General features: G+C 30.6%; 1 long non-coding RNA gene across 1 annotated transcript; it reads right to left on the bottom strand.

Moving 5' to 3' along the window:
- Positions 1 to 9350: 9350 nt before the first annotated feature.
- LOC128390273 (uncharacterized) lies at positions 9351 to 11047 on the bottom strand. The gene is made up of 3 exons (XR_008325591.1): positions 10564 to 11047; positions 10416 to 10485; positions 9351 to 9974 (listed from the first exon to the last, which is right to left on the bottom strand). It is a non-coding gene; the product is annotated as an uncharacterized LOC128390273 (long non-coding RNA).
- Between the last annotated feature and the right edge of the window lie 204 nt (positions 11048 to 11251).

Raw genomic sequence — 11251 nt, forward strand, 5'->3', positions numbered from 1 at the left:
TCCTATTCTTTTTTGTTGCTTCTGCCCTCCGGGCGAAAAGTTTTATTTTCTTGTCAGACCAAAAAGTTATTGTTATGTATTAGTTTAGTTGACTAATCTATCCCTTTCACCATGTTGAACCAAATCCACCCTAAAGTTTACCCTCTATCCACCATATTCACTCATGGGAGATGATTAAGTTTACCTTGTTTTCACTTAGTGTTTACAATTATTATCAATTCAGTTACCTTAGTTATCCTCATCTATTGAATAATCAAGTTTAAAGTAGTTTACACTTCTCATTACGTCTTATTATTATATTAAATGTATTCAACAATCTATGTAATCAAAATGAGTAAGAACAAAAAAACTACATCCAGACAAAGTTTTTCACTTTCAACACTTTGTTCCTCTATGTAAATAATATACACATAAATATGTAAGTCGTAAGGAGTTAATTTTATTGATCTAATTAACTGAATCAATGCTAATCTCTCGTAATTTTTTTCTTTATACTTCACAGCTTTGTTTATCATGTAAGTATTTGAAAAATCAAAGCGCCTCATTTGGTGAATAAAATCAAGAAAGTTATTACAAAGTAACTATTCAGATATAATATTTACCTCCAGCAACCAACTACAATCATGGTGACAATTGTACTATCATTATTATAATATTTATCTGCTTCGTTGGGTATTGATTTATTAATATATTGGGTGAAAGAGTAGAAAGTAAAAGTTGAAGTTAATGAAAGTTATAAGTTCTGATTGAATATTTGACTGAACATTGGAAGAGAGAGAGAAAGAAAGCTCTGGTGATCAACAAAATTTCATGGGAAGAGAAAGATTATTTCTATCCAAATGTTCAATAATATTATAAATTTAGGGTGATGAAGATGCTGTAAGATAAATTTTCTTCCTCATCTATCAGTTTAACAATTTTTATGTGTAAATAGGATTTGCAACTTTGTCTATGTCAGTTGGGAGATGATGTCAAATTGAATTCTGCTGACATGCATTATTTCAATCAGAATGGCAGAAGATGAGGATGGAAGAAAAAGAGAGAAGGAGAGGTGATAATATGGAAAATGAATAAGGATTCGCAAAAAGATGAAAAACTATGGACAAGATTTGATATTCCAAACTACTGTTTAATATAACATTCACTTTGTTCCATCATGATGATGATGGTGACATCTTTTGTTATCATGAATTTCATCCTTGCATGGAAACAGCAGAGATGATGACAAAATGCAAGAGAGAGAGCATTCACTACGCTTGCGATAATCAAGTCCAGAGATGTTCATATTTGTCTTCCATTTTTCTTTATCGTCATCGAATAATTTTTGACTCAAATTCTCCTTATTTTTGTACAATAAAATAATCATCATATTCAACTTCCTTTTCCTTTCCTGTTCCTAATACATGGTACATCATCTTCTTTCTCTCTTTTTCTCCAACTCCATCTTTGTTGTTTTCATTTTCAAGTCCTCCAATTTCATGATGAATCAATTTTCCCTAAAGATACCTTCAAGATATATGATTACTATACTAAAGATACGTTCAAACACGCACTTGAACAACATGAAAGAAGGAAAAAAATCTGAACAAGTATCTATCGAACTGAAAATATAACAGAAATAAGGAAAAGAATAAAAAAAGTTGAGAATAAATTTTGTTACTCTTATTATCATCAAGATGAAGAAGATAATATTCATTCAAAGTTATCTGTCGTTTCCTTTAAATTGAAATACTGTTAACATTTCATGTTGTTTCCTGACAATATTGAGTAGAAAGAAAACTGAATGAAAAAAAGTTCCATGAAAGTTCAGAACAAGAGAAAGAAATAGAGAGAGAGAGAGAAAGAAAGAAAGAAAGAAAGAAAGAAAGAAAGAGAGAGAGAGAGAGAGAGAGAGAGAGAGAGAGAGAGAGAGATGAAAATGTTACATGGAAACAAAGTGAAAAGTCAATATCAAGATTGTTATTAAAATTATTCTCAAATGTTTCTGGTATATTGCATCAGGAAGAGGAATCATGGAAAACTCTGGAGCCTTGGAACACTCAGGTAGATAATGTAATGAGTAAATTTCTACCATTAATCTGGTGAGACTCAACTTGACCTTGCATGAGACATTGATTGAGAATCAGGTTAATAAATAGTGAATAACTTTTCATGATAATCTCCTCTGGTGTTGGTAAAGTTACGTGAGATGTAGGAAGCAAAAAATCAACCACAGAGCTCATAAGTTAAATCAACATCTACAGCTAAGAAAAAGTTATTAATATACTTTAAATAGTATTGTTTTCACCATTTTGAAAACAATTGACATTAATCAAACTTATTATAATCGCCACACATTAAATAATGATTGGAGCTCACAAAATGGTTAATCCAACAAATGATCAGGCTTAGCAGGGATATTAACAGGGATTATCCATCATGGGAAGAAAAGGTAAAAGTTTTACGATGAATATGATAAAAGATGATGAAGATAAACCTGAGAGAGGAAAGTTTTTCTCCACTATTCTTTTAACCCTGGTCAAGATTTCTGCCAATCGAATCAATTTTTCGTCTTTGGTGTTAATAATTATGATTGATCAAATGATTGAGTCAATTAAGTTAACAGTTATTAAGCTAATGATGATAAGCTCATTGTAATTACTTTGCAGATTACAGTTTGATGCTAATGATTGTAAGCAACTGATGATTGCGGTTTTGATGAGGATGAAGATGAATTAAAAGTGAGGCTTTTTTATTTTGTTTCAATTCACGAGAAAAATGTTGATTGGATTACATTCAAATCAAACATTAAGAGTGAAACCTTATGCTTGAGATGAATAATAAGCAATTTCTATCAGAAAATTATTTTCTCTCTTTAGAATGAATTCTCATCGTGTTTTTTTTGCCTCAGCATCACAATGGAAGATAATTTTGTTCCTTTCAGGGAAAATTCTGAACATTGGTTTGTGTAATCAGGGAGTTGCAAAGAAATTCATATTCTATTAGATAAATGTTAACACTTATTTGTGAGAATAGTATCTTTCTCCATTGACTTTTGTAGTTTTTTCTTTGGTTCAAACTCGATATAAAAGATGAATTTGATGCCTGGTTAACAAGAATAAAATCTTACAGCTGAAAATAAAGGACGAAAGAAAAAGAGGATAAAATAGTTCTAGCTAAAGGTTTTATTATCATTAGACAAGAAAAGAGACAGAGGATGATGGAAATGATGATGAGGGTGTACATGGTGGTGGTGATGATGATAGGGAAAGAGATGGATAAAAAAAGACCGTCATCTTTAGTAAATGTCAAAGAATTAGTTGATTGTTGGATAGTAAGAAAAAAATTCTTCGTCTCTGCCAGAGAGAAGAAAAAAAAGTCAGAAAGAAAGAGAAGATGAAGGAATTGGTGAGTTTGATGAATGGGCTTAAGATGATTTCAGCTCATTAGTAAGAGAGAAAGTAAGAAAGAGAGAAGGAGAGAAAGAGAGAGAGAGAGAGTTGCTTTTTTGCAATAAAAAAACGAATAAAGGAAAAAAGAGAGATGAAAAAAGATGAAGATGAGAGATAAAGTATAGTCATGTTGGTGAATTATGGGGATAAAATCTTGGGAATGCTATTAGATTCTTAGAGAGAAAGTTGAGGAGAGTCGGTGAGAGAGTGAGTGAGAGAGAGAGAGATGATGGGAACGAAAGAGAAGGAAAAAAATCATGGATTGATTGATTCGATAAAAGCACTTATATCAACCGGCTTGTGTGTGTGTTTCGTATAAGATATATTATTATGATCATCATTACAAGAGTTCAATATATTCAAGATGCTTTTGGAACCTGTGTGAATATCTAATAGGGAATGATGATTGAAGATGATCATCAGTGGAATAGCATCAGAATAGAGGTAAACACATAGACACTGAAAAAGAAGGGAAAAAAGAAAAGGAAAAGAAAAAATTTTTTTATCCAAAGATGAGTAAGGATAAAGGCCAATCGTGGATTCGTCGTTCATCTTTCAAGAAGCAATTTCATAAGAACCGCCAGTTAGATGTATCATCCATTATTCTTGTTCCAAATTTTTGCTTCCCTTCTCCTTCATCATCATCTGTCGATAAAACTCTCAACAGATTAGATGCTTTACCAATCCCAATCAGCATTTTCTTTCTATGATAATCTTGATCTCTTTTTATTCTCTCACTCTAATCTTATTGTCTTTTCGTTTAGCATTTCTCTATCTCTTTAGAATCATTATCATCTTTTATTTTTTGCATCATCATCAAAATCTTCCAGTTATTATCTTCAAATCTATTTAACTATTTTCAATCTTTGATAATTAACATTTGATTGCAGGAAATCATGATCACAATTGTATCAAATTCTGGTGACGTTTTTTTTTCTGTTTGCACCCACTATCTCATAATTGACAATCAATCACATTAATCATCCTTTTGTCTTAATGATGGATTGAAAATCACTGGTAACTTAAGATAAGATTAATTTGAAATTAATGCCTTGTTGTTGTGAAGAAATATTAGTAGAGAGAGAAGAGATAATCTTCTCAAAGTGAAAGACGAAGCACTCACACCATGAATTCAGAGTTCCAAGAAGTTCTGAGAAAAGTAAACCAAATCTTAATGAGAAAATAAAAAGATTTAGATTACATTACAATTCTGAGGTTATCAGAGTTAAAGGATAGTCTAAAAACTAAAGATGCTGCATCATTGTTGATCTTTTACTGCATTATTATCTCATTAAGAGTGACCAATGGTCATCCTTGCTGACCAAGGCAAAAATAGCAAGAGCAAGTTGCCAAATTTACGCAATCTATGCTGTGATTTTAACAATTATTGTACATCAATACAAAAAATCCGATTAAATGAATTTTAATTATCAATACTGGAGTTGGATTATCAATTCAATAAGTTATTATATCCAGTAAGTGATAACAATGTTGTAATTGAGTAGAGTCTCTCATTTTGTTACAAGTTTCAAATTTAATCCAAGGGATCATGATGAATTCATGAGTGTGTGTAAACAGTTAGTTGTCACATTCACCAAGCTGATCAAGTTGAAATGTTTGCACAATCATTGTTTGGTATAATATTCATCAACATGATGAAAGATTAAATCATGAACTTGAATTTAAATTAACTAGCAAGTTAATTAACAATTTTACTTGCCATGAAAGAGTCAGAGAGAGAGAGAGAGATGCAAATTTTTCATGGATCTGAATGCTAACAATTAAAGTCTCCCTCTCTCTTTCTCTCGCTTCTCCCACTCACTGACTTGAGTTAATTGTAAACAATTGATATTTTCCTTCAAGGATTGCATTTGAATGTGATGCTATCGATGAAGAAAACATCAAGGTGAAGATGATGACAAAATAAAAGTATGAATATCAGAATAAAGTTTATTATAAGGTCTCCTAAAATGGATGTATACCATTGATTGACAGTTATTCTGATTATTTACACAGGCAAAGGAATAATTTAATGTCAGAATATATGAAAAAGTTAGAAAATGAGTTATTTATCATCATCTTCTACTATCTTGTTGTTGCATAATTTTTGCCTCCATGTGAATGTTTCCAAAAACAAAAACTCATCTCATGTGCTCATAGAGTTAAAGTTTTACTTCATTATGAACATGATTGAGGTTCCAAAAAAATATCTGATAATATGCAAAATACATGGTATAGTTGAAGAGATAAAATTCATATAACCATAATGATATTTGACATTTTCATTGAATCTGTAATTTAGATTCACCCTGTTCATTTTAGTTGATAAAGTAGCTGATCTGAGTGTAGAAATTTTCATCTAATGAACTTTTTCTTCCACCAGAATCTTCCAAATTCAAGCAGAATAATAATAATAAGTTAGTCAGATGAATCTCATGGTATTTAGTATAATATATCTGATATTTAGTGAAGATTTACTTGAAATATTCACCATGAAAATCATGAGAAATTCAATGTCACTACAATGAAATCTTCATTCTGATTGCTGATGTATTGATCATAATATAAGCATATGCAAAGTCATCGCAATTTCCAGTGGATGCTAAAAGTTTAGCAATTCATGTTAAAATGTTTGATGAACAGATTACAATCCATTTGCATTGGATTCCAAATTCAACCTCAAGTGTTTTATATTTTCATTTCCATGTACAAGTATTTATGGCTTGATAATATTCAGATAATATTATTGATATAATACTACTCAAGAATCAAGGTCTTTCTGGATGATTCTAACTCGATATCGATGAATGAAATCAAGGTAAAAAGATGAGCAGAGGAGGAAAGTTTATTTTGTTTTCTGATTCTTTCAGTTTTTCTCTAAACTCGTAATGGAAAATTGTTCAATCTCAAAATACGGAAAAAAGAAAAACTGATCTGTGAGAAAAGGTTTTATTAGGTGATTCTGATTATGATGATCATTAACATGATATGATTGTAGTAATAATATTTGCATAACAATTGAATAATTTGTGAGTGTTTTTTATTTCCACTGTATTGAAGGTGTTCACCTTTCAAAGGAGCTGAATTTTATTCATTCAAATATATCACTTTCTTGTTGTATGCAATTTACAGAATGATCATGAATGTATAATGTTGATGAATTCATATGAAATTTGATTGTTTTTATTCTTGATGGTTGATTATTTGACCTTTTACGATTAAATCATGATTACTGATTGGGTGATTTTCCTTTCAATGTTGATGATGAAAATCATGTCCTTTGGGAATTTGAATCATCAATGAACTTTTTTCTCTCTCTCTCTTTCTTTCTTCATTTTCTTTGACCAGTGTTTATCTTTAACTATTATTTTTGTTGACAATAGCTCAACATTATTTTCTTCATGGTGATGAGCCAAATTCTGATGAGAAACCAAGTCCAATTTTGATTGTTGTCCATTCGATAGATTAACATCCAATCAAGATGAACTTCCATCAATCAAAGTGCAAACAAAAGGTGATGGAGGTGCATCAAAAACAGAACATTGAACAGAGTAAAAAAAGAGACCAAAAAGAATAATCAAAAATGAGAAGAGAGAGAGAAAAAAACTTGATAGAAATTTAGTGAATTATCAAACGAGGAGAATAAGAAAAATTCGCCAAAAAAAAGACAACCTGAATTCACTCGAGGGAATGATGATAGAAAAAAAAAATGCTAAGTTGGTCAGTCACCACACATACGAACAGATAATGTCCAGTATCATTAATGAGGTAAAGGGAAGACCATCACTGAGCGAAAAGTATTACAAAGGTATTGAAGGGCAAGGGAAAAGTGATTGAGTGGGAGAAGGAACAAAAAAGTTACCAGCATTGTTGCTATGATGGTGATGGTTATGAGGATGTGATGAGATGAGAATTGATGTTGATAAAGTTGCATGTTTGTAGATTACCTGAGAGTGTCAACAACAAATCTCATCAGAATACCTGTAATAATATTCTGACGATGACACATAAAGATGAAAGAAAATAAGATGAGAAAAGTGATAGAATTTCCTATTTCAAGTTTTTCTATTACATCATCAAAACCCCCAGCAGAATTTGAGATTAGATTAACACACATATTCACACTTTCGGTGACAATAAAAAAAACGATGATGAGAAAATGATGAAGAGAAAAAAAGATGGAATTCTCTCTTTCTCTCTCACTTTCTTTTTCTTCTTCTTTTGAAATGTCCACTTTAAATTGTCATCTACATCTTGTTTGCATCTTTTTCGTTAATCAGACAATTCTAGTCAAGAAAATGGCTCAATTCTCACAGAATTCATCTCATGAGTAAAATTCAACTTTAGCTGAGCAGAGAAAACTTTTTACAAACAGAATTTCATTCTTACTCTCTTGATTCCATGAATTGAATACATAATGTTAACGTTTCTGATGCTATTCTGTAAATGATGAGCATCGAAAAGTAAATAATATCAAAATTTCTAACTTATTACAGAATAAAGTTCTTAAGGATGCTCGATTCTCCCTTGATTCCCTCAAAAGTAAACAAAGGAGAAAACACTAAACAATGTGATCTCTTTTCATGATATAAACTCATGGAGGTGATGAAAAGACTATCAGAACTTTTCTTCAGAAAAAAGCATAAACAAGCTAAAGTGGTTTTTTCCTCATCTGATAAACTAATATAATGAAATGATGCTGTTCTGAGTATTGTCAGAATCGATTGAAACTACAATATGGGAGAGAGACTGACATTAAACTTTGAGTAAATTTCGCTTGTGACGAAATTTTTTTTATCGTTCTTCATGATTGTTTCCTAATGAAAAAGTGATTCAATTCTTTCTAGGAACTTTTTTTTACTGGGTATGCTGAGCAAATACATGTGAGCCCTTCAATCAAAATCAATGAGAAAATGAGAAAATGAGAAAAAATTAAGAAAAAAATAAATTGACTCATTTCAATCTCCAAGTAACTGAATTGGTCAAACTAGTGAACATTCAACAATTGAGATAATTTACTTTCGATACACTTTTACTTGAGCATCGATACTTTAAGAATAATATAATCGTTAGGTTACTCAACAACTGAATTCAATATCATCCAATCAAATGAGATCGAAATGATGGAAATGCTATATTTTTTTCCTTCTCTCTCTCTCACTCTTTCTCTCTCGAAACAACAACAAAAAAGTTACGACTCTCATAAGAGCTATTAAAGCAAATATCGTATCATTAGATTGTAGTTTTTTTCTCCCTGTTATCATCATGTTTCCTCATTATTATTATCATGAGCATCATCAAGAACATCAAGAACATCAATATCATCATTAGCTTTATCAGTTTCATCAGAATTATTTCATTTGACAGAATTTCTCTCTCCTTATCATCATAGATTCAATCTAATCTCGGACAGTGAGATTCATTGAAAATGATTACACTGATTGCAATTTATCATCATTATATTTCTAGGGAAATATATATAATACTTGTGGATAATTGTATTTACTATTTATCAATCGTTAGTAATTGTTAAATCTCACACTGCTTATCATTAGATTATTAGGATGATCGTGATAGTTATCGAATGAGTTTTGAGAAAAGTTGATTCAATCACAATTTACTTTTACCAATAGAATCAAATTATTCTTTTATCAAGTTCGTTATTGAAGCGATTCACATTTCTTATATTTAGATTTTCCGATCCGCTTTTCTTTTGTTTGATTTGTTGATGATCATAAAGTTAATTCCAATTCCGATAATATTAATACAAATATTATTAGGATCAGGGAAAAAGTTTTCTTCTACTCCTCATCATTTTTGTCTTGCAAGTCTTGAGTTTTCAAAAAGTTATCTGATTAGTTGAGGATGAAAATTTCCCCTGATTTAACTGATAGTTTGTTAGCATCATAATCATTATTGTTTTCTCAGAAATGAAAATAGCCATTGGCTATTGGTTTTATTTTGAAGGTTAGATAAACAATGAAACATCATCATCATCATGGTAAGGAAAGAAAAAATTGAAACTGAAGCTCAGATGAATGGAAAATAATAATGAAAAAGTTTAACTTATCCTTCATCATCATGATGGGAATGATAAGCATGATTGGAACAATAATATTTTACTGAACTTTTATATACAATAAAAGTGAAAAAAAAACAAGAAAAATTTGCAATATCATCAATAGAATATTGAAAGAGAAAAATAAAAAACTTTTTCTTCTCGGTGAGTTACCAAAAATTCTGATAGTTATTTCACAATCATGTGAATTGGAACTTTCTCGTCCTCTCTCTCTCTCTTCTTCTCTCTTTCTTTCTTTTCATCTTGAAAAGTCACTGATTGATGATCAGATTGAAATCAGTCCAGTTTTCAATGGTTTCAATTTTCACCCAAACTTTTATTTTATCCATGGTACTTATCGAGATTGATGAATAGTAATTCATCATTGACCGGTTTACCAACATTATCTGGTATCCTAACCCAGGGTGGAGGTTGAAAGCTGATTAAATCAATGGATATAAACTCATAACGTATTCAGAGATCACCTTTAATAACGAGATGAACAGTAAAACATATGAATCAACCAAAGAGCCAAAATATTTTATGAGGAAAAAAATTACACATCACAACTCATTTCATTTTTTTTACATAAGAAAAAAAAACTTTATCTTGATAATTTGATAATATTTCATTTTCTCCAAGCTAATATGGTGATAAACTTGATGAACGAAATTAACATTGTCGTAATCAAAATGCTTTCAACTCAGAATTTGACCAGATATACATTTAAGTGTTTATTGAATCACCTGTTTTTCCTGAATCATTGAAAAGATGTCTCAATTTTCGTAAGGCAATTAATGGCTCAATAGGAAAATGAATCACTTGCAGAATTTATCTAGCTAACATTTCACTCAATCTTCCTCTACCCATACCTTATCTTTTATCTTCCACCCACAAGAGAATACAATTTACTTTTAATTACTTACGATACATTTTCATCTATTAACATTATCTTCCAGTTTCTTTATCCTCATCAGCTCTCAAACGAAACCAATTCTATAAGTTATCAGTAGATATTATTATTGTTATAATAGATTAGTTGAAATAATATACATGGATAATCTGTTTTCTTACCTCAATGAACTTTCATCTTCTTGTCTTCATCTTTTGTTACGCTCGGACTCATCTCGACCCATTTAGCTTTTTCCTCTTCCATTCAGCAATAATATTTCGAATCACACTTTCTATCTCATTCATACGTTCTTCTTTATCTTTTCTAATGGAAAACATTTCCTTATTCTTCAGAGCTTACCAAAGTTCGAGGTGATCTTAAACTCTCTATTTGTATATCTCCTTTTCTATTCGCCCTTTGACTTGTAGGTTTTTCCATTTGTAAGAGTGTGAATTGGTAGGAACACTCAATTACCGAAATCTTTAAAGTGGGGCCAATCTCAAATCACAACACAAATGAGCAATTAACGATTAATTAATGAAGATTAAATTTAATGTAGAGCAATACACAATAAGAACAAAGTAGCTTAAAGTATAAATATATTATATTAATTGAAGAGATTTAGTTTAACAACAATGAAAATCAACTGGTTCACATAACTGACTGTCTTGTCTTAAACAAGCTTGTATTTTATACCCTTTTGATTAAGGTGACATTTAATCAACCTTTGATTTTGTTGGTTGTTGATGATGATGTGAACTTAGGGGTGAGAGCAGCTTACCTTCCCTTACACATTAACAAAATACAGCCAAATGAAATGAGTATGAGGGTAATTTTATATCATTTGCGCATCGAAAGCGATAAGAAAAT

Source organism: Panonychus citri, unplaced genomic scaffold (assembly GCF_014898815.1).
Source record: "Panonychus citri isolate SS breed McGregor unplaced genomic scaffold, ASM1489881v1 Contig00117, whole genome shotgun sequence".
NCBI classification, from domain to species: domain Eukaryota; kingdom Metazoa; phylum Arthropoda; class Arachnida; order Trombidiformes; family Tetranychidae; genus Panonychus; species Panonychus citri.